The sequence below is a fragment of the Hyla sarda genome, unplaced genomic scaffold, assembly GCF_029499605.1.
Source record: "Hyla sarda isolate aHylSar1 unplaced genomic scaffold, aHylSar1.hap1 scaffold_153, whole genome shotgun sequence".
In the NCBI taxonomy this organism is placed as follows: domain Eukaryota; kingdom Metazoa; phylum Chordata; class Amphibia; order Anura; family Hylidae; genus Hyla; species Hyla sarda.
The window spans coordinates 286331-311443 of record NW_026608165.1 but is presented as its reverse complement, the minus strand read 5'-3'; the positions used below and the strand labels follow the sequence as shown (position 1 = coordinate 311443).

At 46.0% G+C, this 25113-nt stretch overlaps 11 non-coding genes across 11 annotated transcripts; all 11 read right to left on the bottom strand.

Annotated features, from left to right (window-relative positions):
* Positions 1-1363: 1363 nt before the first annotated feature.
* LOC130309485 (U2 spliceosomal RNA) lies at positions 1364-1554 on the bottom strand. The gene has a single exon (XR_008858150.1). It is a non-coding gene; the product is annotated as a U2 spliceosomal RNA (small nuclear RNA).
* A 2093-nt stretch (positions 1555-3647) lies between these two features.
* Positions 3648-3838, bottom strand: LOC130309484 (U2 spliceosomal RNA). Its single transcript, XR_008858149.1, has one exon. It is a non-coding gene; the product is annotated as a U2 spliceosomal RNA (small nuclear RNA).
* Positions 3839-5941: 2103 nt separating this feature from the next.
* LOC130309483 (U2 spliceosomal RNA) lies at positions 5942-6132 on the bottom strand. The gene has a single exon (XR_008858148.1). It is a non-coding gene; the product is annotated as a U2 spliceosomal RNA (small nuclear RNA).
* Positions 6133-8232: 2100 nt separating this feature from the next.
* On the bottom strand, positions 8233-8423 carry LOC130309482 (U2 spliceosomal RNA). Its single transcript, XR_008858147.1, has one exon. It is a non-coding gene; the product is annotated as a U2 spliceosomal RNA (small nuclear RNA).
* Positions 8424-10522: 2099 nt separating this feature from the next.
* On the bottom strand, positions 10523-10713 carry LOC130309481 (U2 spliceosomal RNA). The gene has a single exon (XR_008858146.1). It is a non-coding gene; the product is annotated as a U2 spliceosomal RNA (small nuclear RNA).
* Positions 10714-12794: 2081 nt separating this feature from the next.
* LOC130309480 (U2 spliceosomal RNA) lies at positions 12795-12985 on the bottom strand. Its single transcript, XR_008858145.1, has one exon. It is a non-coding gene; the product is annotated as a U2 spliceosomal RNA (small nuclear RNA).
* A 2096-nt stretch (positions 12986-15081) lies between these two features.
* Positions 15082-15272, bottom strand: LOC130309479 (U2 spliceosomal RNA). Its single transcript, XR_008858144.1, has one exon. It is a non-coding gene; the product is annotated as a U2 spliceosomal RNA (small nuclear RNA).
* A 2077-nt stretch (positions 15273-17349) lies between these two features.
* LOC130309478 (U2 spliceosomal RNA) lies at positions 17350-17540 on the bottom strand. Its single transcript, XR_008858143.1, has one exon. It is a non-coding gene; the product is annotated as a U2 spliceosomal RNA (small nuclear RNA).
* Positions 17541-19621: 2081 nt separating this feature from the next.
* LOC130309477 (U2 spliceosomal RNA) lies at positions 19622-19812 on the bottom strand. Its single transcript, XR_008858142.1, has one exon. It is a non-coding gene; the product is annotated as a U2 spliceosomal RNA (small nuclear RNA).
* A 2080-nt stretch (positions 19813-21892) lies between these two features.
* On the bottom strand, positions 21893-22083 carry LOC130309476 (U2 spliceosomal RNA). Its single transcript, XR_008858141.1, has one exon. It is a non-coding gene; the product is annotated as a U2 spliceosomal RNA (small nuclear RNA).
* A 2078-nt stretch (positions 22084-24161) lies between these two features.
* On the bottom strand, positions 24162-24352 carry LOC130309474 (U2 spliceosomal RNA). The gene has a single exon (XR_008858139.1). It is a non-coding gene; the product is annotated as a U2 spliceosomal RNA (small nuclear RNA).
* Positions 24353-25113: the final 761 nt, after the last annotated feature.

Below are 25113 nucleotides of genomic sequence, written 5' to 3'. Positions count from 1 at the left end.
TTTACACCTAGTGATGTCAGTGGTATTGAGTGACATCACAGCACAGTGCTAAGGCTCCTGGGCCTGGACACAGCAGCGGCTGCAATATCTCAACGGAGAATACGTTTATATATATGTGTGTGTGTGCGCGTATATATATATATATATATATATATATATATATATATATATATTTCTCCGCCGAAATCACTTTTAAACCCATTTCCACCTTTTTTTCCCTTCTCTTCCTCTTACTTTTTTTTCACGTTTTTTTACGTTTTTCTCCTTTTCGCCTCTTTTCTGGGCGTATTATTCTTCTTTTTCTTCTTTTTTTTCGTCTAATGCATACCCCATCAGTGCAGCAATGCTTATTCAATACCGCCAGCAGATGGAGACACTGGGGGATAATTTTCTAAGGATTTATACTGATTTTTCCTGTCTGAATTTGTCGCACAGAAAGTTGCAGGCCAAATATGTGTGACATTTCTGCGACTTTAGCTTCTAGAGCATTTTTACAACATTATACATAGGTGCTGAATACATAAAAAGCGACTGTTCAGCGACAGACAAGTCGCATCGGCTGAAAGTAGGCCAGAATGTCAGTCCATGTTGGAGCAGGTTTAGATACAGTCTAAAGTATAGATCTCAAAGTCTGTGCACAGAATTTAGCAAGGGCCTCGCACCTTCTGATGCATCAGGTAGGTGCACAATAGCATAGCCTAACCCTCTGTACTTTGGTCTATATTGATGCGGGACATAGACAGCCAGCTGATGACCAATCCATTAGTGCAATGGATGGCTGGAAGCATTTGTCTTTGCCTTTGCAATACCACAGAAGCAATGCATGGTCAATGTACAGCAAGGACACACCTGTGTGAACAGCCAGGAGACCCCCCCCCCCCCCCCATGTTATGTTACATAGTTACATAGTTAGTACGGTCGAAAAAAGACATATGTCCATCAAGTTCAACCAGGGAATTAAGGGGTAGGGGTGTGGCGCGATATTGGGGAAGGGATGAGATTTTATATTTCTTCATAAGCATTAATCTTATTTTGTCAATTAGGAACATTCAGCACCCACCCGCTATCAAGGCAGCTGCCTATCATGTCATGCCCTACCTGCACAGGTGTGCTGGCTACTCAAATGATCCAATTAAGGAGGCCATTTAGTCAGCAGCAGCAGAAGTCCTGTGCCTGGACGCTCCAACAGCGGCCAGACACAAGCAGAAGCAGAAGCAGCAGAAGCAGCAGCAGCAGAAGCAGCAGCAGCACCACCTTTTGTTTTTTGGCTGCAGCAGCAGCAAGGCCCACAGGGCTGGCTAGCTGGCTAGCCAGCAAGCAGGTAGCAATGAAAGTAGGAATCTTTCTTTTTAACCCTGTAAGGGGGTGGTGCACTGTACCCGAAGATACTGCCATATCGGGTCAATGCATAGGGCGACGGAAGCAAGCTTCGAAATCGGCCCCCGTTCTCAAAAATCCATTTAATATATGGTCCCCAGATAGGGGACGTATCAGATATTAAACTGATAAGAACAGATACTACACTTGATCTTAGCCAAAAGGCCGAGAAGCGATAACCGTGAAAGGGGCGGGCCCAACAAGGTGCCCTTCATGGGCACTATCACTGCTTGCTGTCAGGGAGGCTGCCAGACAATTTTCCATGCACACTCTGGGCTGGGGGGCAGTCAACCACCAGTACACACAGCAGAACCTAAACCCATACCATTATTGCTAAGCAGCAAGACAGGGGCCCATTGCACTCCCACGGGGCCTTTTTAAATGCAATCCATAACCCGGATTTGCCAGGAACCCTTCTTACTCCTCCTACTTGCATGTGACACTGGGCTTAGGATCTGCATAGGAAACACACACACAAGCACACACCTACCTTTGTTGCCTGCAGATGCCTCCTTGGCTGTCCCCAAACGGTATCAAACCAACACCCACGGGAAGCTGTAAGCATAGAGGACATGCCTGCACCCCATTGGACTTACCTGTGTGGGTTAAATCCGGGTTATTTGACAACCTATGGCGGTGATGGTTCTGCTCAGGCAGAGCAGTGCTGATGCTCCTCATAAAGCTGTCGCTGCTGTGAAGGTTCTAGGTGACATCACAAATCCCTATGGTTACATACACAACAAAGCTGGGTTGTTGTTGTTTACACTCTGCAAGGCCTGTGGAAGTGAGTGACATCATAGCACTGTAGTTCTGAGGGTTCTAGATGGATGCAACAATCTCCTGTTGCTTCTATGAAGGCCATAATAGACGACATCACCAAACAGCTCCATAGTCACATACACAGCAAAGGAGAGATGTTGTTTACACCTAGTGATGTCAGTGGTATTGAGTGACATCACAGCACAGTGCTAAGGCTCCTGGGCCTGGACACAGCAGCGGCTGCAATATCTCAACGGAGAATACGTTTATATATATGTGTGTGTGTGCGCGTATATATATATATATATATATATATATATATATATATATATATATTTCTCCGCCGAAATCACTTTTAAACCCATTTCCACCTTTTTTTCCCTTCTCTTCCTCTTACTTTTTTTTCACGTTTTTTTACGTTTTTCTCCTTTTCGCCTCTTTTCTGGGCGTATTATTCTTCTTTTTCTTCTTTTTTTTCGTCTAATGCATACCCCATCAGTGCAGCAATGCTTATTCAATACCGCCAGCAGATGGAGACACTGGGGGATAATTTTCTAAGGATTTATACTGATTTTTCCTGTCTGAATTTGTCGCACAGAAAGTTGCAGGCCAAATATGTGTGACATTTCTGCGACTTTAGCTTCTAGAGCATTTTTACAACATTATACATAGGTGCTGAATACATAAAAAGCGACTGTTCAGCGACAGACAAGTCGCATCGGCTGAAAGTAGGCCAGAATGTCAGTCCATGTTGGAGCAGGTTTAGATACAGTCTAAAGTATAGATCTCAAAGTCTGTGCACAGAATTTAGCAAGGGCCTCGCACCTTCTGATGCATCAGGTAGGTGCACAATAGCATAGCCTAACCCTCTGTACTTTGGTCTATATTGATGCGGGACATAGACAGCCAGCTGATGACCAATCCATTAGTGCAATGGATGGCTGGAAGCATTTGTCTTTGCCTTTGCAATACCACAGAAGCAATGCATGGTCAATGTACAGCAATGACACACCTGTGTGAACAGCCAGGAGACCCCCCCCCCCCCATGTTATGTTACATAGTTACATAGTTAGTACGGTCGAAAAAAGACATATGTCCATCAAGTTCAACCAGGGAATTAAGGGGTAGGGGTGTGGCGCGATATTGGGGAAGGGATGAGATTTTATATTTCTTCATAAGCATTAATCTTATTTTGTCAATTAGGAACATTCAGCACCCACCCGCTATCAAGGCAGCTGCCTACCATGTCATGCCCTACCTGCACAGGTGTGCTGGCTACTCAAATGATCCAATTAAGGAGGCCATTTAGTCAGCAGCAGCAGAAGTCCTGTGCCTGGACGCTCCAACAGCGGCCAGACACAAGCAGAAGCAGAAGCAGCAGAAGCAGCAGCAGCAGCACCACCTTTTGTTTTTTAGCTGCAGCAGCAGCAAGGCCCACAGGGCTGGCTAGCTGGCTAGCCAGCAAGCAGGTAGCAATGAAAGTAGGAATCTTTCTTTTTAACCCTGTAAGGGGGTGGTGCACTGTACCCGAAGATACTGCCATATCGGGTCAATGCATAGGGCGACGGAAGCAAGCTTCGAAATCGGCCCCCGTTCTCAAAAATCCATTTAATATATGGTCCCCAGATAGGGGACGTATCAGATATTAAACTGATAAGAACAGATACTACACTTGATCTTAGCCAAAAGGCCGAGAAGCGATAACCGTGAAAGGGGCGGGCCCAACAAGGTGCCCTTCATGGGCACTATCACTGCTTGCTGTCAGGGAGGCTGCCAGACAATTTTCCATGCACACTCTGGGCTGGGGGGCAGTCAACCACCAGTACACACAGCAGAACCTAAACCCATACCATTATTGCTAAGCAGCAAGACAGGGGCCCATTGCACTCCCACGGGGCCTTTTTAAATGCAATCCATAACCCGGATTTGCCAGGAACCCTTCTTACTCCTCCTACTTGCATGTGACACTGGGCTTAGGATCTGCATAGGAAACACACACACAAGCACACACCTACCTTTGTTGCCTGCAGATGCCTCCTTGGCTGTCCCCAAACGGTATCAAACCAACACCCACGGGAAGCTGTAAGCATAGAGGACATGCCTGCACCCCATTGGACTTACCTGTGTGGGTTAAATCCGGGTTATTTGACAACCTATGGCGGTGATGGTTCTGCTCAGGCAGAGCAGTGCTGATGCTCCTCATAAAGCTGTCGCTGCTGTGAAGGTTCTAGGTGACATCACAAATCCCTATGGTTACATACACAACAAAGCTGGGTTGTTGTTGTTTACACTCTGCAAGGCCTGTGGAAGTGAGTGACATCATAGCACTGTAGTTCTGAGGGTTCTAGATGGATGCAACAATCTCCTGTTGCTTCTATGAAGGCCATAATAGACGACATCACCAAACAGCTCCATAGTCACATACACAGCAAAGGAGAGATGTTGTTTACACCTAGTGATGTCAGTGGTATTGAGTGACATCACAGCACAGTGCTAAGGCTCCTGGGCCTGGACACAGCAGCGGCTGCAATATCTCAACGGAGAATACGTTTATATATATGTGTGTGTGTGCGCGTATATATATATATATATATATATATATATATATATATATATATATATATATATATATTTCTCTGCCGAAATCACTTTTAAACCCATTTCCACCTTTTTTTCCCTTCTCTTCCTCTTACTTTTTTTTCACGTTTTTTTACGTTTTTCTCCTTTTCGCCTCTTTTCTGGGCGTATTATACTTCTTTTTCTTCTTTTTTTTCGTCTAATGCATACCCCATCAGTGCAGCAATGCTTATTCAATACCGCCAGCAGATGGAGACACTGGGGGATAATTTTCTAAGGATTTATACTGATTTTTCCTGTCTGAATTTGTCGCACAGAAAGTTGCAGGCCAAATATGTGTGACATTTCTGCGACTTTAGCTTCTAGAGCATTTTTACAACATTATACATAGGTGCTGAATACATAAAAAGCGACTGTTCAGCGACAGACAAGTCGCATCGGCTGAAAGTAGGCCAGAATGTCAGTCCATGTTGGAGCAGGTTTAGATACAGTCTAAAGTATAGATCTCAAAGTCTGTGCACAGAATTTAGCAAGGGCCTCGCACCTTCTGATGCATCAGGTAGGTGCACAATAGCATAGCCTAACCCTCTGTACTTTGGTCTATATTGATGCGGGACATAGACAGCCAGCTGATGACCAATCCATTAGTGCAATGGATGGCTGGAAGCATTTGTCTTTGCCTTTGCAATACCACAGAAGCAATGCATGGTCAATGTACAGCAATGACACACCTGTGTGAACAGCCAGGAGACCCCCCCCCCCCCCATGTTATGTTACATAGTTACATAGTTAGTACGGTCGAAAAAAGACATATGTCCATCAAGTTCAACCAGGGAATTAAGGGGTAGGGGTGTGGCGCGATATTGGGGAAGGGATGAGATTTTATATTTCTTCATAAGCATTAATCTTATTTTGTCAATTAGGAACATTCAGCACCCACCCGCTATCAAGGCAGCTGCCTATCATGTCATGCCCTACCTGCACAGGTGTGCTGGCTACTCAAATGATCCAATTAAGGAGGCCATTTAGTCAGCAGCAGCAGAAGTCCTGTGCCTGGACGCTCCAACAGCGGCCAGACACAAGCAGAAGCAGAAGCAGCAGAAGCAGCAGCAGCACCACCTTTTGTTTTTTGGCTGCAGCAGCAGCAAGGCCCACAGGGCTGGCTAGCTGGCTAGCCAGCAAGCAGGTAGCAATGAAAGTAGGAATCTTTCTTTTTAACCCTGTAAGGGGGTGGTGCACTGTACCCGAAGATACTGCCATATCGGGTCAATGCATAGGGCGACGGAAGCAAGCTTCGAAATCGGCCCCCGTTCTCAAAAATCCATTTAATATATGGTCCCCAGATAGGGGACGTATCAGATATTAAACTGATAAGAACAGATACTACACTTGATCTTAGCCAAAAGGCCGAGAAGCGATAACCGTGAAAGGGGCGGGCCCAACAAGGTGCCCTTCATGGGCACTATCACTGCTTGCTGTCAGGGAGGCTGCCAGACAATTTTCCATGCACACTCTGGGCTGGGGGGCAGTCAACCACCAGTACACACAGCAGAACCTAAACCCATACCATTATTGCTAAGCAGCAAGACAGGGGCCCATTGCACTCCCACGGGGCCTTTTTAAATGCAATCCATAACCCGGATTTGCCAGGAACCCTTCTTACTCCTCCTACTTGCATGTGACACTGGGCTTAGGATCTGCATAGGAAACACACACACAAGCACACACCTACCTTTGTTGCCTGCAGATGCCTCCTTGGCTGTCCCCAAACGGTATCAAACCAACACCCACGGGAAGCTGTAAGCATAGAGGACATGCCTGCACCCCATTGGACTTACCTGTGTGGGTTAAATCCGAGTTATTTGACAACCTATGGCGGTGATGGTTCTGCTCAGGCAGAGCAGTGCTGATGCTCCTCATAAAGCTGTCGCTGCTGTGAAGGTTCTAGGTGACATCACAAATCCCTATGGTTACATACACAACAAAGCTGGGTTGTTGTTGTTTACACTCTGCAAGGCCTGTGGAAGTGAGTGACATCATAGCACTGTAGTTCTGAGGGTTCTAGATGGATGCAACAATCTCCTGTTGCTTCTATGAAGGCCATAATAGACGACATCACCAAACAGCTCCATAGTCACATACACAGCAAAGGAGAGATGTTGTTTACACCTAGTGATGTCAGTGGTATTGAGTGACATCACAGCACAGTGCTAAGGCTCCTGGGCCTGGACACAGCAGCGGCTGCAATATCTCAACGGAGAATACGTTTATATATATGTGTGTGTGTGCGCGTATATATATATATATATATATATATATATATATATATATATATATATTTCTCCGCCGAAATCACTTTTAAACCCATTTCCACCTTTTTTTCCCTTCTCTTCCTCTTACTTTTTTTTCACGTTTTTTTACGTTTTTCTCCTTTTCGCCTCTTTTCTGGGCGTATTATTCTTCTTTTTCTTCTTTTTTTTCGTCTAATGCATACCCCATCAGTGCAGCAATGCTTATTCAATACCGCCAGCAGATGGAGACACTGGGGGATAATTTTCTAAGGATTTATACTGATTTTTCCTGTCTGAATTTGTCGCACAGAAAGTTGCAGGCCAAATATGTGTGACATTTCTGCGACTTTAGCTTCTAGAGCATTTTTACAACATTATACATAGGTGCTGAATACATAAAAAGTGACTGTTCAGCGACAGACAAGTCGCATCGGCTGAAAGTAGGCCAGAATGTCAGTCCATGTTGGAGCAGGTTTAGATACAGTCTAAAGTATAGATCTCAAAGTCTGTGCACAGAATTTAGCAAGGGCCTCGCACCTTCTGATGCATCAGGTAGGTGCACAATAGCATAGCCTAACCCTCTGTACTTTGGTCTATATTGATGCGGGACATAGACAGCCAGCTGATGACCAATCCATTAGTGCAATGGATGGCTGGAAGCATTTGTCTTTGCCTTTGCAATACCACAGAAGCAATGCATGGTCAATGTACAGCAATGACACACCTGTGTGAACAGCCAGGAGACCCCCCCCCCCCCCCCCCATGTTATGTTACATAGTTACATAGTTAGTACGGTCGAAAAAAGACATATGTCCATCAAGTTCAACCAGGGAATTAAGGGGTAGGGGTGTGGCGCGATATTGGGGAAGGGATGAGATTTTATATTTCTTCATAAGCATTAATCTTATTTTGTCAATTAGGAACATTCAGCACCCACCCGCTATCAAGGCAGCTGCCTATCATGTCATGCCCTACCTGCACAGGTGTGCTGGCTACTCAAATGATCCAATTAAGGAGGCCATTTAGTCAGCAGCAGCAGAAGTCCTGTGCCTGGACGCTCCAACAGCGGCCAGACACAAGCAGAAGCAGAAGCAGCAGAAGCAGCAGCAGCAGCACCACCTTTTGTTTTTTAGCTGCAGCAGCAGCAAGGCCCACAGGGCTGGCTAGCTGGCTAGCCAGCAAGCAGGTAGCAATGAAAGTAGGAATCTTTCTTTTTAACCCTGTAAGGGGGTGGTGCACTGTACCCGAAGATACTGCCATATCGGGTCAATGCATAGGGCGACGGAAGCAAGCTTCGAAATCGGCCCCCGTTCTCAAAAATCCATTTAATATATGGTCCCCAGATAGGGGACGTATCAGATATTAAACTGATAAGAACAGATACTACACTTGATCTTAGCCAAAAGGCCGAGAAGCGATAACCGTGAAAGGGGCGGGCCCAACAAGGTGCCCTTCATGGGCACTATCACTGCTTGCTGTCAGGGAGGCTGCCAGACAATTTTCCATGCACACTCTGGGCTGGGGGGCAGTCAACCACCAGTACACACAGCAGAACCTAAACCCATACCATTATTGCTAAGCAGCAAGACAGGGGCCCATTGCACTCCCACGGGGCCTTTTTAAATGCAATCCATAACCCGGATTTGCCAGGAACCCTTCTTACTCCTCCTACTTGCATGTGACACTGGGCTTAGGATCTGCATAGGAAACACACACACAAGCACACACCTACCTTTGTTGCCTGCAGATGCCTCCTTGGCTGTCCCCAAACGGTATCAAACCAACACCCACGGGAAGCTGTAAGCATAGAGGACATGCCTGCACCCCATTGGACTTACCTGTGTGGGTTAAATCCGGGTTATTTGACAACCTATGGCGGTGATGGTTCTGCTCAGGCAGAGCAGTGCTGATGCTCCTCATAAAGCTGTCGCTGCTGTGAAGGTTCTAGGTGACATCACAAATCCCTATGGTTACATACACAACAAAGCTGGGTTGTTGTTGTTTACACTCTGCAAGGCCTGTGGAAGTGAGTGACATCATAGCACTGTAGTTCTGAGGGTTCTAGATGGATGCAACAATCTCCTGTTGCTTCTATGAAGGCCATAATAGACGACATCACCAAACAGCTCCATAGTCACATACACAGCAAAGGAGAGATGTTGTTTACACCTAGTGATGTCAGTGGTATTGAGTGACATCACAGCACAGTGCTAAGGCTCCTGGGCCTGGACACAGCAGCGGCTGCAATATCTCAACGGAGAATACGTTTATATATATGTGTGTGTGTGCGCGTATATATATATATATATATATATATATATATATATATTTCTCCGCCGAAATAACTTTTAAACCCATTTCCACCTTTTTTTCCCTTCTCTTCCTCTTACTTTTTTTTCACGTTTTTTTACGTTTTTCTCCTTTTCGCCTCTTTTCTGGGCGTATTATTCTTCTTTTTCTTCTTTTTTTTCGTCTAATGCATACCCCATCAGTGCAGCAATGCTTATTCAATACCGCCAGCAGATGGAGACACTGGGGGATAATTTTCTAAGGATTTATACTGATTTTTCCTGTCTGAATTTGTCGCACAGAAAGTTGCAGGCCAAATATGTGTGACATTTCTGCGACTTTAGCTTCTAGAGCATTTTTACAACATTATACATAGGTGCTGAATACATAAAAAGCGACTGTTCAGCGACAGACAAGTCGCATCGGCTGAAAGTAGGCCAGAATGTCAGTCCATGTTGGAGCAGGTTTAGATACAGTCTAAAGTATAGATCTCAAAGTCTGTGCACAGAATTTAGCAAGGGCCTCGCACCTTCTGATGCATCAGGTAGGTGCACAATAGCATAGCCTAACCCTCTGTACTTTGGTCTATATTGATGCGGGACATAGACAGCCAGCTGATGACCAATCCATTAGTGCAATGGATGGCTGGAAGCATTTGTCTTTGCCTTTGCAATACCACAGAAGCAATGCATGGTCAATGTACAGCAATGACACACCTGTGTGAACAGCCAGGAGACCCCCCCCCCCCCCCATGTTATGTTACATAGTTACATAGTTAGTACGGTCGAAAAAAGACATATGTCCATCAAGTTCAACCAGGGAATTAAGGGGTAGGGGTGTGGCGCGATATTGGGGAAGGGATGAGATTTTATATTTCTTCATAAGCATTAATCTTATTTTGTCAATTAGGAACATTCAGCACCCACCCGCTATCAAGGCAGCTGCCTATCATGTCATGCCCTACCTGCACAGGTGTGCTGGCTACTCAAATGATCCAATTAAGGAGGCCATTTAGTCAGCAGCAGCAGAAGTCCTGTGCCTGGACGCTCCAACAGCGGCCAGACACAAGCAGAAGCAGAAGCAGCAGAAGCAGCAGCAGCAGAAGCAGCAGCAGCACCACCTTTTGTTTTTTGGCTGCAGCAGCAGCAAGGCCCACAGGGCTGGCTAGCTGGCTAGCCAGCAAGCAGGTAGCAATGAAAGTAGGAATCTTTCTTTTTAACCCTGTAAGGGGGTGGTGCACTGTACCCGAAGATACTGCCATATCGGGTCAATGCATAGGGCGACGGAAGCAAGCTTCGAAATCGGCCCCCGTTCTCAAAAATCCATTTAATATATGGTCCCCAGATAGGGGACGTATCAGATATTAAACTGATAAGAACAGATACTACACTTGATCTTAGCCAAAAGGCCGAGAAGCGATAACCGTGAAAGGGGCGGGCCCAACAAGGTGCCCTTCATGGGCACTATCACTGCTTGCTGTCAGGGAGGCTGCCAGACAATTTTCCATGCACACTCTGGGCTGGGGGGCAGTCAACCACCAGTACACACAGCAGAACCTAAACCCATACCATTATTGCTAAGCAGCAAGACAGGGGCCCATTGCACTCCCACGGGGCCTTTTTAAATGCAATCCATAACCCGGATTTGCCAGGAACCCTTCTTACTCCTCCTACTTGCATGTGACACTGGGCTTAGGATCTGCATAGGAAACACACACACAAGCACACACCTACCTTTGTTGCCTGCAGATGCCTCCTTGGCTGTCCCCAAACGGTATCAAACCAACACCCACGGGAAGCTGTAAGCATAGAGGACATGCCTGCACCCCATTGGACTTACCTGTGTGGGTTAAATCCGGGTTATTTGACAACCTATGGCGGTGATGGTTCTGCTCAGGCAGAGCAGTGCTGATGCTCCTCATAAAGCTGTCGCTGCTGTGAAGGTTCTAGGTGACATCACAAATCCCTATGGTTACATACACAACAAAGCTGGGTTGTTGTTGTTTACACTCTGCAAGGCCTGTGGAAGTGAGTGACATCATAGCACTGTAGTTCTGAGGGTTCTAGATGGATGCAACAATCTCCTGTTGCTTCTATGAAGGCCATAATAGACGACATCACCAAACAGCTCCATAGTCACATACACAGCAAAGGAGAGATGTTGTTTACACCTAGTGATGTCAGTGGTATTGAGTGACATCACAGCACAGTGCTAAGGCTCCTGGGCCTGGACACAGCAGCGGCTGCAATATCTCAACGGAGAATACGTTTATATATATGTGTGTGTGTGCGCGTATATATATATATATATATATATATATATATATATATATATTTCTCCGCCGAAATCACTTTTAAACCCATTTCCACCTTTTTTTCCCTTCTCTTCCTCTTACTTTTTTTTCAAGTTTTTTTACGTTTTTCTCCTTTTCGCCTCTTTTCTGGGCGTATTATTCTTCTTTTTCTTCTTTTTTTTCGTCTAATGCATACCCCATCAGTGCAGCAATGCTTATTCAATACCGCCAGCAGATGGAGACACTGGGGGATAATTTTCTAAGGATTTATACTGATTTTTCCTGTCTGAATTTGTCGCACAGAAAGTTGCAGGCCAAATATGTGTGACATTTCTGCGACTTTAGCTTCTAGAGCATTTTTACAACATTATACATAGGTGCTGAATACATAAAAAGCGACTGTTCAGCGACAGACAAGTCGCATCGGCTGAAAGTAGGCCAGAATGTCAGTCCATGTTGGAGCAGGTTTAGATACAGTCTAAAGTATAGATCTCAAAGTCTGTGCACAGAATTTAGCAAGGGCCTCGCACCTTCTGATGCATCAGGTAGGTGCACAATAGCATAGCCTAACCCTCTGTACTTTGGTCTATATTGATGCGGGACATAGACAGCCAGCTGATGACCAATCCATTAGTGCAATGGATGGCTGGAAGCATTTGTCTTTGCCTTTGCAATACCACAGAAGCAATGCATGGTCAATGTACAGCAATGACACACCTGTGTGAACAGCCAGGAGACCCCCCCCCCCCCCATGTTATGTTACATAGTTACATAGTTAGTACGGTCGAAAAAAGACATATGTCCATCAAGTTCAACCAGGGAATTAAGGGGTAGGGGTGTGGCGCGATATTGGGGAAGGGATGAGATTTTATATTTCTTCATAAGCATTAATCTTATTTTGTCAATTAGGAACATTCAGCACCCACCCGCTATCAAGGCAGCTGCCTATCATGTCATGCCCTACCTGCACAGGTGTGCTGGCTACTCAAATGATCCAATTAAGGAGGCCATTTAGTCAGCAGCAGCAGAAGTCCTGTGCCTGGACGCTCCAACAGCGGCCAGACACAAGCAGAAGCAGAAGCAGCAGAAGCAGCACCACCTTTTGTTTTTTGGCTGCAGCAGCAGCAAGGCCCACAGGGCTGGCTAGCTGGCTAGCCAGCAAGCAGGTAGCAATGAAAGTAGGAATCTTTCTTTTTAACCCTGTAAGGGGGTGGTGCACTGTACCCGAAGATACTGCCATATCGGGTCAATGCATAGGGCGACGGAAGCAAGCTTCGAAATCGGCCCCCGTTCTCAAAAATCCATTTAATATATGGTCCCCAGATAGGGGACGTATCAGATATTAAACTGATAAGAACAGATACTACACTTGATCTTAGCCAAAAGGCCGAGAAGCGATAACCGTGAAAGGGGCGGGCCCAACAAGGTGCCCTTCATGGGCACTATCACTGCTTGCTGTCAGGGAGGCTGCCAGACAATTTTCCATGCACACTCTGGGCTGGGGGGCAGTCAACCACCAGTACACACAGCAGAACCTAAACCCATACCATTATTGCTAAGCAGCAAGACAGGGGCCCATTGCACTCCCACGGGGCCTTTTTAAATGCAATCCATAACCCGGATTTGCCAGGAACCCTTCTTACTCCTCCTACTTGCATGTGACACTGGGCTTAGGATCTGCATAGGAAACACACACACAAGCACACACCTACCTTTGTTGCCTGCAGATGCCTCCTTGGCTGTCCCCAAACGGTATCAAACCAACACCCACGGGAAGCTGTAAGCATAGAGGACATGCCTGCACCCCATTGGACTTACCTGTGTGGGTTAAATCCGGGTTATTTGACAACCTATGGCGGTGATGGTTCTGCTCAGGCAGAGCAGTGCTGATGCTCCTCATAAAGCTGTCGCTGCTGTGAAGGTTCTAGGTGACATCACAAATCCCTATGGTTACATACACAACAAAGCTGGGTTGTTGTTGTTTACACTCTGCAAGGCCTGTGGAAGTGAGTGACATCATAGCACTGTAGTTCTGAGGGTTCTAGATGGATGCAACAATCTCCTGTTGCTTCTATGAAGGCCATAATAGACGACATCACCAAACAGCTCCATAGTCACATACACAGCAAAGGAGAGATGTTGTTTACACCTAGTGATGTCAGTGGTATTGAGTGACATCACAGCACAGTGCTAAGGCTCCTGGGCCTGGACACAGCAGCGGCTGCAATATCTCAACGGAGAATACGTTTATATATATGTGTGTGTGTGCGCGTATATATATATATATATATATATATATATATATATATATATATATTTCTCCGCCGAAATCACTTTTAAACCCATTTCCACCTTTTTTTCCCTTCTCTTCCTCTTACTTTTTTTTTCACGTTTTTTTACGTTTTTCTCCTTTTCGCCTCTTTTCTGGGCGTATTATTCTTCTTTTTCTTCTTTTTTTTCGTCTAATGCATACCCCATCAGTGCAGCAATGCTTATTCAATACCGCCAGCAGATGGAGACACTGGGGGATAATTTTCTAAGGATTTATACTGATTTTTCCTGTCTGAATTTGTCGCACAGAAAGTTGCAGGCCAAATATGTGTGACATTTCTGCGACTTTAGCTTCTAGAGCATTTTTACAACATTATACATAGGTGCTGAATACATAAAAAGCGACTGTTCAGCGACAGACAAGTCGCATCGGCTGAAAGTAGGCCAGAATGTCAGTCCATGTTGGAGCAGGTTTAGATACAGTCTAAAGTATAGATCTCAAAGTCTGTGCACAGAATTTAGCAAGGGCCTCGCACCTTCTGATGCATCAGGTAGGTGCACAATAGCATAGCCTAACCCTCTGTACTTTGGTCTATATTGATGCGGGACATAGACAGCCAGCTGATGACCAATCCATTAGTGCAATGGATGGCTGGAAGCATTTGTCTTTGCCTTTGCAATACCACAGAAGCAATGCATGGTCAATGTACAGCAATGACACACCTGTGTGAACAGCCAGGAGACCCCCCCCCCCCCCCATGTTATGTTACATAGTTACATAGTTAGTACGGTCGAAAAAAGACATATGTCCATCAAGTTCAACCAGGGAATTAAGGGGTAGGGGTGTGGCGCGATATTGGGGAAGGGATGAGATTTTATATTTCTTCATAAGCATTAATCTTATTTTGTCAATTAGGAACATTCAGCACCCACCCGCTATCAAGGCAGCTGCCTATCATGTCATGCCCTACCTGCACAGGTGTGCTGGCTACTCAAATGATCCAATTAAGGAGGCCATTTAGTCAGCAGCAGCAGAAGTCCTGTGCCTGGACGCTCCAACAGCGGCCAGACACAAGCAGAAGCAGAAGCAGCAGAAGCAGCAGCAGCAGCACCACCTTTTGTTTTTTGGCTGCAGCAGCAGCAAGGCCCACAGGGCTGGCTAGCTGGCTAGCCAGCAAGCAGGTAGCAATGAAAGTAGGAATCTTTCTTTTTAACCCTGTAAGGGGGTGGTGCACTGTACCCGAAGATACTGCCATATCGGGTCAATGCATAGGGCGACGGAAGCAAGCTTCGAAATCGGCCCCCGTTCTCAAAAATCCATTTAATATATGGTCCCCAGATAGGGGACGTATCAGATATTAAACTGATAAGAACAGATACTACACTTGATCTTAGCCAAAAGGCCGAGAAGCGATAACCGTGAAAGGGGCGGGCCCAACAAGGTGCCCTTCATGGGCACTATCACTGCTTGCTGTCAGGGAGGCTGCCAGACAATTTTCCATGCACACTCTGGGCTGGGGGGCAGTCAACCACCAGTACACACAGCAGAACCTAAACCCATACCATTATTGCTAAGCAGCAAGACAGGGGCCCATTGCACTCCCACGGGGCCTTTTTAAATGCAATCCATAACCCGGATTTGCCAGGAACCCTTCTTACTCCTCCTACTTGCATGTGACACTGGGCTTAGGATCTGCATAGGAAACACACACACAAGCACACACCTACCTTTGTTGCCTGCAGATGCCTCCTTGGCTGTCCCCAAACGGTATCAAACCAACACCCACGGGAAGCTGTAAGCATAGAGGACATGCCTGCACCCCATTGGACTTACCTGTGTGGGTTAAATCCGGGTTATTTGACAACCTATGGCGGTGATGGTTCTGCTCAGGCAGAGCAGTGCTGATGCTCCTCATAAAGCTGTCGCTGCTGTGAAGGTTCTAGGTGACATCACAATCCCTATGGTTACATACACAACAAAGCTGGGTTGTTGTTGTTTACACTCTGCAAGGCCTGTGGAAGTGAGTGACATCATAGCACTGTAGTTCTGAGGGTTCTAGATGGATGCAACAATCTCCTGTTGCTTCTATGAAGGCCATAATAGACGACATCACCAAACAGCTCCATAGTCACATACACAGCAAAGGAGAGATGTTGTTTACACCTAGTGATGTCAGTGGTATTGAGTGACATCACAGCACAGTGCTAAGGCTCCTGGGCCTGGACACAGCAGCGGCTGCAATATCTCAACGGAGAATACGTTTATATATATGTGTGTGTGTGCGCGTATATATATATATATATATATATATATATATATATATATTTCTCCTCCGAAATCACTTTTAAACCCATTTCCACCTTTTTTTCCCTTCTCTTCCTCTTACTTTTTTTTCACGTTTTTTTACGTTTTTCTCCTTTTCGCCTCTTTTCTGGGCGTATTATTCTTCTTTTTCTTCTTTTTTTTCGTCTAATGCATACCCCATCAGTGCAGCAATGCTTATTCAATACCGCCAGCAGATGGAGACACTGGGGGATAATTTTCTAAGGATTTATACTGATTTTTCCTGTCTGAATTTGTCGCACAGAAAGTTGCAGGCCAAATATGTGTGACATTTCTGCGACTTTAGCTTCTAGAGCATTTTTACAACATTATACATAGGTGCTGAATACATAAAAAGCGACTGTTCAGCGACAGACAAGTCGCATCGGCTGAAAGTAGGCCAGAATGTCAGTCCATGTTGGAGCAGGTTTAGATACAGTCTAAAGTATAGATCTCAAAGTCTGTGCACAGAATTTAGCAAGGGCCTCGCACCTTCTGATGCATCAGGTAGGTGCACAATAGCATAGCCTAACCCTCTGTACTTTGGTCTATATTGATGCGGGACATAGACAGCCAGCTGATGACCAATCCATTAGTGCAATGGATGGCTGGAAGCATTTGTCTTTGCCTTTGCAATACTACAGAAGCAATGCATGGTCAATGTACAGCAATGACACACCTGTGTGAACAGCCAGGAGACCCCCCCCCCCCCCCCATGTTATGTTACATAGTTACATAGTTAGTACGGTCGAAAAAAGACATATGTCCATCAAGTTCAACCAGGGAATTAAGGGGTAGGGGTGTGGCGCGATATTGGGGAAGGGATGAGATTTTATATTTCTTCATAAGCATTAATCTTATTTTGTCAATTAGGAACATTCAGCACCCACCCGCTATCAAGGCAGCTGCCTATCATGTCATGCCCTACCTGCACAGGTGTGCTGGCTACTCAAATGATCCAATTAAGGAGGCCATTTAGTCAGCAGCAGCAGAAGTCCTGTGCCTGGACGCTCCAACAGCGGCCAGACACAAGCAGAAGCAGAAGCAGCAGCAGCACCACCTTTTGTTTTTTGGCTGCAGCAGCAGCAAGGCCCACAGGGCTGGCTAGCTGGCTAGCCAGCAAGCAGGTAGCAATGAAAGTAGGAATCTTTCTTTTTAACCCTGTAAGGGGGTGGTGCACTGTACCCGAAGATACTGCCATATCGGGTCAATGCATAGGGCGACGGAAGCAAGCTTCGAAATCGGCCCCCGTTCTCAAAAATCCATTTAATATATGGTCCCCAGATAGGGGACGTATCAGATATTAAACTGATAAGAACAGATACTACACTTGATCTTAGCCAAAAGGCCGAGAAGCGATAACCGTGAAAGGGGCGGGCCCAACAAGGTGCCCTTCATGGGCACTATCACTGCTTGCTGTCAGGGAGGCTGCCAGACAATTTTCCATGCACACTCTGGGCTGGGGGGCAGTCAACCACCAGTACACACAGCAGAACCTAAACCCATACCATTATTGCTAAGCAGCAAGACAGGGGCCCATTGCACTCCCACGGGGCCTTTTTAAATGCAATCCATAACCCGGATTTGCCAGGAACCCTTCTTACTCCTCCTACTTGCATGTGACACTGGGCTTAGGATCTGCATAGGAAACACACACACAAGCACACACCTACCTTTGTTGCCTGCAGATGCCTCCTTGGCTGTCCCCAAACGGTATCAAACCAACACCCACGGGAAGCTGTAAGCATAGAGGACATGCCTGCACCCCATTGGACTTACCTGTGTGGGTTAAATCCGGGTTATTTGACAACCTATGGCGGTGATGGTTCTGCTCAGGCAGAGCAGTGCTGATGCTCCTCATAAAGCTGTCGCTGCTGTGAAGGTTCTAGGTGACATCACAAATCCCTATGGTTACATACACAACAAAGCTGGGTTGTTGTTGTTTACACTCTGCAAGGCCTGTGGAAGTGAGTGACATCATAGCACTGTAGTTCTGAGGGTTCTAGATGGATGCAACAATCTCCTGTTGCTTCTATGAAGGCCATAATAGACGACATCACCAAACAGCTCCATAGTCACATACACAGCAAAGGAGAGATGTTGTTTACACCTAGTGATGTCAGTGGTATTGAGTGACATCACAGCACAGTGCTAAGGCTCCTGGGCCTGGACACAGCAGCGGCTGCAATATCTCAACGGAGAATACGTTTATATATATGTGTGTGTGTGCGCGTATATATATATATATATATATATATATATATATTTCTCCGCCGAAATCACTTTTAAACCCATTTCCACCTTTTTTTCCCTTCTCTTCCTCTTACTTTTTTTTCACGTTTTTTTACGTTTTTCTCCTTTTCGCCTCTTTTCTGGGCGTATTATTCTTCTTTTTCTTCTTTTTTTTCGTCTAATGCATACCCCATCAGTGCAGCAATGCTTATTCAATACCGCCAGCAGATGGAGACACTGGGGGATAATTTTCTAAGGATTTATACTGATTTTTCCTGTCTGAATTTGTCGCACAGAAAGTTGCAGGCCAAATATGTGTGACATTTCTGCGACTTTAGCTTCTAGAGCATTTTTACAACATTATACATAGGTGCTGAATACATAAAAAGCGACTGTTCAGCGACAGACAAGTCGCATCGGCTGAAAGTAGGCCAGAATGTCAGTCCATGTTGGAGCAGGTTTAGATACAGTCTAAAGTATAGATCTCAAAGTCTGTGCACAGAATTTAGCAAGGGCCTCGCACCTTCTGATGCATCAGGTAGGTGCACAATAGCATAGCCTAACCCTCTGTACTTTGGTCTATATTGATGCGGGACATAGACAGCCAGCTGATGACCAATCCATTAGTGCAATGGATGGCTGGAAGCATTTGTCTTTGCCTTTGCAATACTACAGAAGCAATGCATGGTCAATGTACAGCAATGACACACCTGTGTGAACAGCCAGGAGACCCCCCCCCCCCCCCCATGTTATGTTACATAGTTACATAGTTAGTACGGTCGAAAAAAGACATATGTCCATCAAGTTCAACCAGGGAATTAAGGGGTAGGGGTGTGGCGCGATATTGGGGAAGGGATGAGATTTTATATTTCTTCATAAGCATTAATCTTATTTTGTCAATTAGGAACATTCAGCACCCACCCGCTATCAAGGCAGCTGCCTATCATGTCATGCCCTACCTGCACAGGTGTGCTGGCTACTCAAATGATCCAATTAAGGAGGCCATTTAGTCAGCAGCAGCAGAAGTCCTGTGCCTGGACGCTCCAACAGCGGCCAGACACAAGCAGAAGCAGAAGCAGCAGAAGCAGCAGCAGCACCACCTTTTGTTTTTTGGCTGCAGCAGCAGCAAGGCCCACAGGGCTGGCTAGCTGGCTAGCCAGCAAGCAGGTAGCAATGAAAGTAGGAATCTTTCTTTTTAACCCTGTAAGGGGGTGGTGCACTGTACCCGAAGATACTGCCATATCGGGTCAATGCATAGGGCGACGGAAGCAAGCTTCGAAATCGGCCCCCGTTCTCAAAAATCCATTTAATATATGGTCCCCAGATAGGGGACGTATCAGATATTAAACTGATAAGAACAGATACTACACTTGATCTTAGCCAAAAGGCCGAGAAGCGATAACCGTGAAAGGGGCGGGCCCAACAAGGTCCCCTTCATGGGCACTATCACTGCTTGCTGTCAGGGAGGCTGCCAGACAATTTTCCATGCACACTCTGGGCTGGGGGGCAGTCAACCACCAGTACACACAGCAGAACCTAAACCCATACCATTATTGCTAAGCAGCAAGACAGGGGCCCATTGCACTCCCACGGGGCCTTTTTAAATGCAATCCATAACCCGGATTTGCCAGGAACCCTTCTTACTCCTCCTACTTGCATGTGACACTGGGCTTAGGATCTGCATAGGAAACACACACACAAGCACACACCTACCTTTGTTGCCTGCAGATGCCTCCTTGGCTGTCCCCAAACGGTATCAAACCAACACCCACGGGAAGCTGTAAGCATAGAGGACATGCCTGCACCCCATTGGACTTACCTGTGTGGGTTAAATCCGGGTTATTTGACAACCTATGGCGGTGATGGTTCTGCTCAGGCAGAGCAGTGCTGATGCTCCTCATAAAGCTGTCGCTGCTGTGAAGGTTCTAGGTGACATCACAAATCCCTATGGTTACATACACAACAAAGCTGGGTTGTTGTTGTTTACACTCTGCAAGGCCTGTGGAAGTGAGTGACATCATAGCACTGTAGTTCTGAGGGTTCTAGATGGATGCAACAATCTCCTGTTGCTTCTATGAAGGCCATAATAGACGACATCACCAAACAGCTCCATAGTCACATACACAGCAAAGGAGAGATGTTGTTTACACCTAGTGATGTCAGTGGTATTGAGTGACATCACAGCACAGTGCTAAGGCTCCTGGGCCTGGACACAGCAGCGGCTGCAATATCTCAACGGAGAATACGTTTATATATATGTGTGTGTGTGCGCGTATATATATATATATATATATATATATATATATATTTCTCCGCCGAAATCACTTTTAAACCCATTTCCACCTTTTTTTCCCTTCTCTTCCTCTTACTTTTTTTTCACGTTTTTTTACGTTTTTCTCCTTTTCGCCTCTTTTCTGGGCGTATTATTCTTCTTTTTCTTCTTTTTTTTTCGTCTAATGCATACCCCATCAGTGCAGCAATGCTTATTCAATACCGCCAGCAGATGGAGACACTGGGGGATAATTTTCTAAGGATTTATACTGATTTTTCCTGTCTGAATTTGTCGCACAGAAAGTTGCAGGCCAAATATGTGTGACATTTCTGCGACTTTAGCTTCTAGAGCATTTTTACAACATTATACATAGGTGCTGAATACATAAAAAGCGACTGTTCAGCGACAGACAAGTCGCATCGGCTGAAAGTAGGCCAGAATGTCAGTCCATGTTGGAGCAGGTTTAGATACAGTCTAAAGTATAGATCTCAAAGTCTGTGCACAGAATTTAGCAAGGGCCTCGCACCTTCTGATGCATCAGGTAGGTGCACAATAGCATAGCCTAACCCTCTGTACTTTGGTCTATATTGATGCGGGACATAGACAGCCAGCTGATGACCAATCCATTAGTGCAATGGATGGCTGGAAGCATTTGTCTTTGCCTTTGCAATACCACAGAAGCAATGCATGGTCAATGTACAGCAATGACACACCTGTGTGAACAGCCAGGAGACCCCCCCCCCCCATGTTATGTTACATAGTTACATAGTTAGTACGGTCGAAAAAAGACATATGTCCATCAAGTTCAACCAGGGAATTAAGGGGTAGGGGTGTGGCGCGATATTGGGGAAGGGATGAGATTTTATATTTCTTCATAAGCATTAATCTTATTTTGTCAATTAGGAACATTCAGCACCCACCCGCTATCAAGGCAGCTGCCTATCATGTCATGCCCTACCTGCACAGGTGTGCTGGCTACTCAAATGATCCAATTAAGGAGGCCATTTAGTCAGCAGCAGCAGAAGTCCTGTGCCTGGACGCTCCAACAGCGGCCAGACACAAGCAGAAGCAGAAGCAGCAGAAGCAGCAGCATCACCACCTTTTGTTTTTTGGCTGCAGCAGCAGCAAGGCCCACAGGGCTGGCTAGCTGGCTAGCCAGCAAGCAGGTAGCAATGAAAGTAGGAATCTTTCTTTTTAACCCTGTAAGGGGGTGGTGCACTGTACCCGAAGATACTGCCATATCGGGTCAATGCATAGGGCGACGGAAGCAAGCTTCGAAATCGGCCCCCGTTCTCAAAAATCCATTTAATATATGGTCCCCAGATAGGGGACGTATCAGATATTAAACTGATAAGAACAGATACTACACTTGATCTTAGCCAAAAGGCCGAGAAGCGATAACCGTGAAAGGGGCGGGCCCAACAAGGTGCCCTTCATGGGCACTATCACTGCTTGCTGTCAGGGAGGCTGCCAGACAATTTTCCATGCACACTCTGGGCTGGGGGGCAGTCAACCACCAGTACACACAGCAGAACCTAAACCCATACCATTATTGCTAAGCAGCAAGACAGGGGCCCATTGCACTCCCACGGGGCCTTTTTAAATGCAATCCATAACCCGGATTTGCCAGGAACCCTTCTTACTCCTCCTACTTGCATGTGACACTGGGCTTAGGATCTGCATAGGAAACACACACACAAGCACACACCTACCTTTGTTGCCTGCAGATGCCTCCTTGGCTGTCCCCAAACGGTATCAAGCCAACACCCACGGGAAGCTGTAAGCATAGAGGACATGCCTGCACCCCATTGGACTTACCTGTGTGGGTTAAATCCGGGTTATTTGACAACCTATGGCGGTGATGGTTCTGCTCAGGCAGAGCAGTGCTGATGCTCCTCATAAAGCTGTCGCTGCTGTGAAGGTTCTAGGTGACATCACAAATCCCTATGGTTACATACACAACAAAGCTGGGTTGTTGTTGTTTACACTCTGCAAGGCCTGTGGAAGTGAGTGACATCATAGCACTGTAGTTCTGAGGGTTCTAGATGGATGCAACAATCTCCTGTTGCTTCTATGAAGGCCATAATAGACGACATCACCAAACAGCTCCATAGTCACATACACAGCAAAGGAGAGATGTTGTTTACACCTAGTGATGTCAGTGGTATTGAGTGACATCACAGCACAGTGCTAAGGCTCCTGGGCCTGGACACAGCAGCGGCTGCAATATCTCAACGGAGAATACGTTTATATATATGTGTGTGTGTGCGCGTATATATATATATATATATATATATATATATATATATATATATATATATATTTCTCCGCCGAAATCACTTTTAAACCCATTTCCACCTTTTTTTCCCTTCTCTTCCTCTTACTTTTTTTTCACGTTTTTTTACGTTTTTCTCCTTTTCGCCTCTTTTCTGGGCGTATTATTCTTCTTTTTCTTCTTTTTTTTCGTCTAATGCATACCCCATCAGTGCAGCAATGCTTATTCAATACCGCCAGCAGATGGAGACACTGGGGGATAATTTTCTAAGGATTTATACTGATTTTTCCTGTCTGAATTTGTCGCACAGAAAGTTGCAGGCCAAATATGTGTGACATTTCTGCGACTTTAGCTTCTAGAGCATTTTTACAACATTATACATAGGTGCTGAATACATAAAAAGCGACTGTTCAGCGACAGACAAGTCGCATCGGCTGAAAGTAGGCCAGAATGTCAGTCCATGTTGGAGCAGGTTTAGATACAGTCTAAAGTATAGATCTCAAAGTCTGTGCACAGAATTTAGCAAGGGCCTCGCACCTTCTGATGCATCAGGTAGGTGCACAATAGCATAGCCTAACCCTCTGTACTTTGGTCTATATTGATGCGGGACATAGACAGCCAGCTGATGACCAATCCATTAGTGCAATGGATGGCTGGAAGCATTTGTCTTTGCCTTTGCAATACCACAGAAGCAATGCATGGTCAATGTACAGCAATGACACACCTGTGTGAACAGCCAGGAGACCCCCCCCCCATGTTATGTTACATAGTTACATAGTTAGTACGGTCGAAAAAAGACATATGTCCATCAAGTTCAACCAGGGAATTAAGGGGTAGGGGTGTGGCGCGATATTGGGGAAGGGATGAGATTTTATATTTCTTCATAAGCATTAATCTTATTTTGTCAATTAGGAACATTCAGCACCCACCCGCTATCAAGGCAGCTGCCTATCATGTCATGCCCTACCTGCACAGGTGTGCTGGCTACTCAAATGATCCAATTAAGGAGGCCATTTAGTCAGCAGCAGCAGAAGTCCTGTGCCTGGACGCTCCAACAGCGGCCAGACACAAGCAGAAGCAGCAGCAGCACCACCTTTTGTTTTTTGGCTGCAGCAGCAGCAAGGCCCACAGGGCTGGCTAGCTGGCTAGCCAGCAAGCAGGTAGCAATGAAAGTAGGAATCTTTCTTTTTAACCCTGTAAGGGGGTGGTGCACTGTACCCGAAGATACTGCCATATCGGGTCAATGCATAGGGCGACGGAAGCAAGCTTCGAAATCGGCCCCCGTTCTCAAAAATCCATTTAATATATGGTCCCCAGATAGGGGACGTATCAGATATTAAACTGATAAGAACAGATACTACACTTGATCTTAGCCAAAAGGCCGAGAAGCGATAACCGTGAAAGGGGCGGGCCCAACAAGGTGCCCTTCATGGGCACTATCACTGCTTGCTGTCAGGGAGGCTGCCAGACAATTTTCCATGCACACTCTGGGCTGGGGGGCAGTCAACCACCAGTACACACAGCAGAACCTAAACCCATACCATTATTGCTAAGCAGCAAGACAGGGGCCCATTGCACTCCCACGGGGCCTTTTTAAATGCAATCCATAACCCGGATTTGCCAGGAACCCTTCTTACTCCTCCTACTTGCATGTGACACTGGGCTTAGGATCTGCATAGGAAACACACACACAAGCACACACCTACCTTTGTTGCCTGCAGATGCCTCCTTGGCTGTCCCCAAACGGTATCAAACCAACACCCACGGGAAGCTGTAAGCATAGAGGACATGCCTGCACCCCATTGGACTTACCTGTGTGGGTTAAATCCGGGTTATTTGACAACCTATGGCGGTGATGGTTCTGCTCAGGCAGAGCAGTGCTGATGCTCCTCATAAAGCTGTCGCTGCTGTGAAGGTTCTAGGTGACATCACAAATCCCTATGGTTACATACACAACAAAGCTGGGTTGTTGTTGTTTACACTCTGCAAGGCCTGTGGAAGTGAGTGACATCATAGCACTGTAGTTCTGAGGGTTCTAGATGGATGCAACAATCTCCTGTTGCTTCTATGAAGGCCATAATAGACAACATCACCAAACAGCTCCATAGTCACATACACAGCAAAGGAGAGATGTTGTTTACACCTAGTGATGTC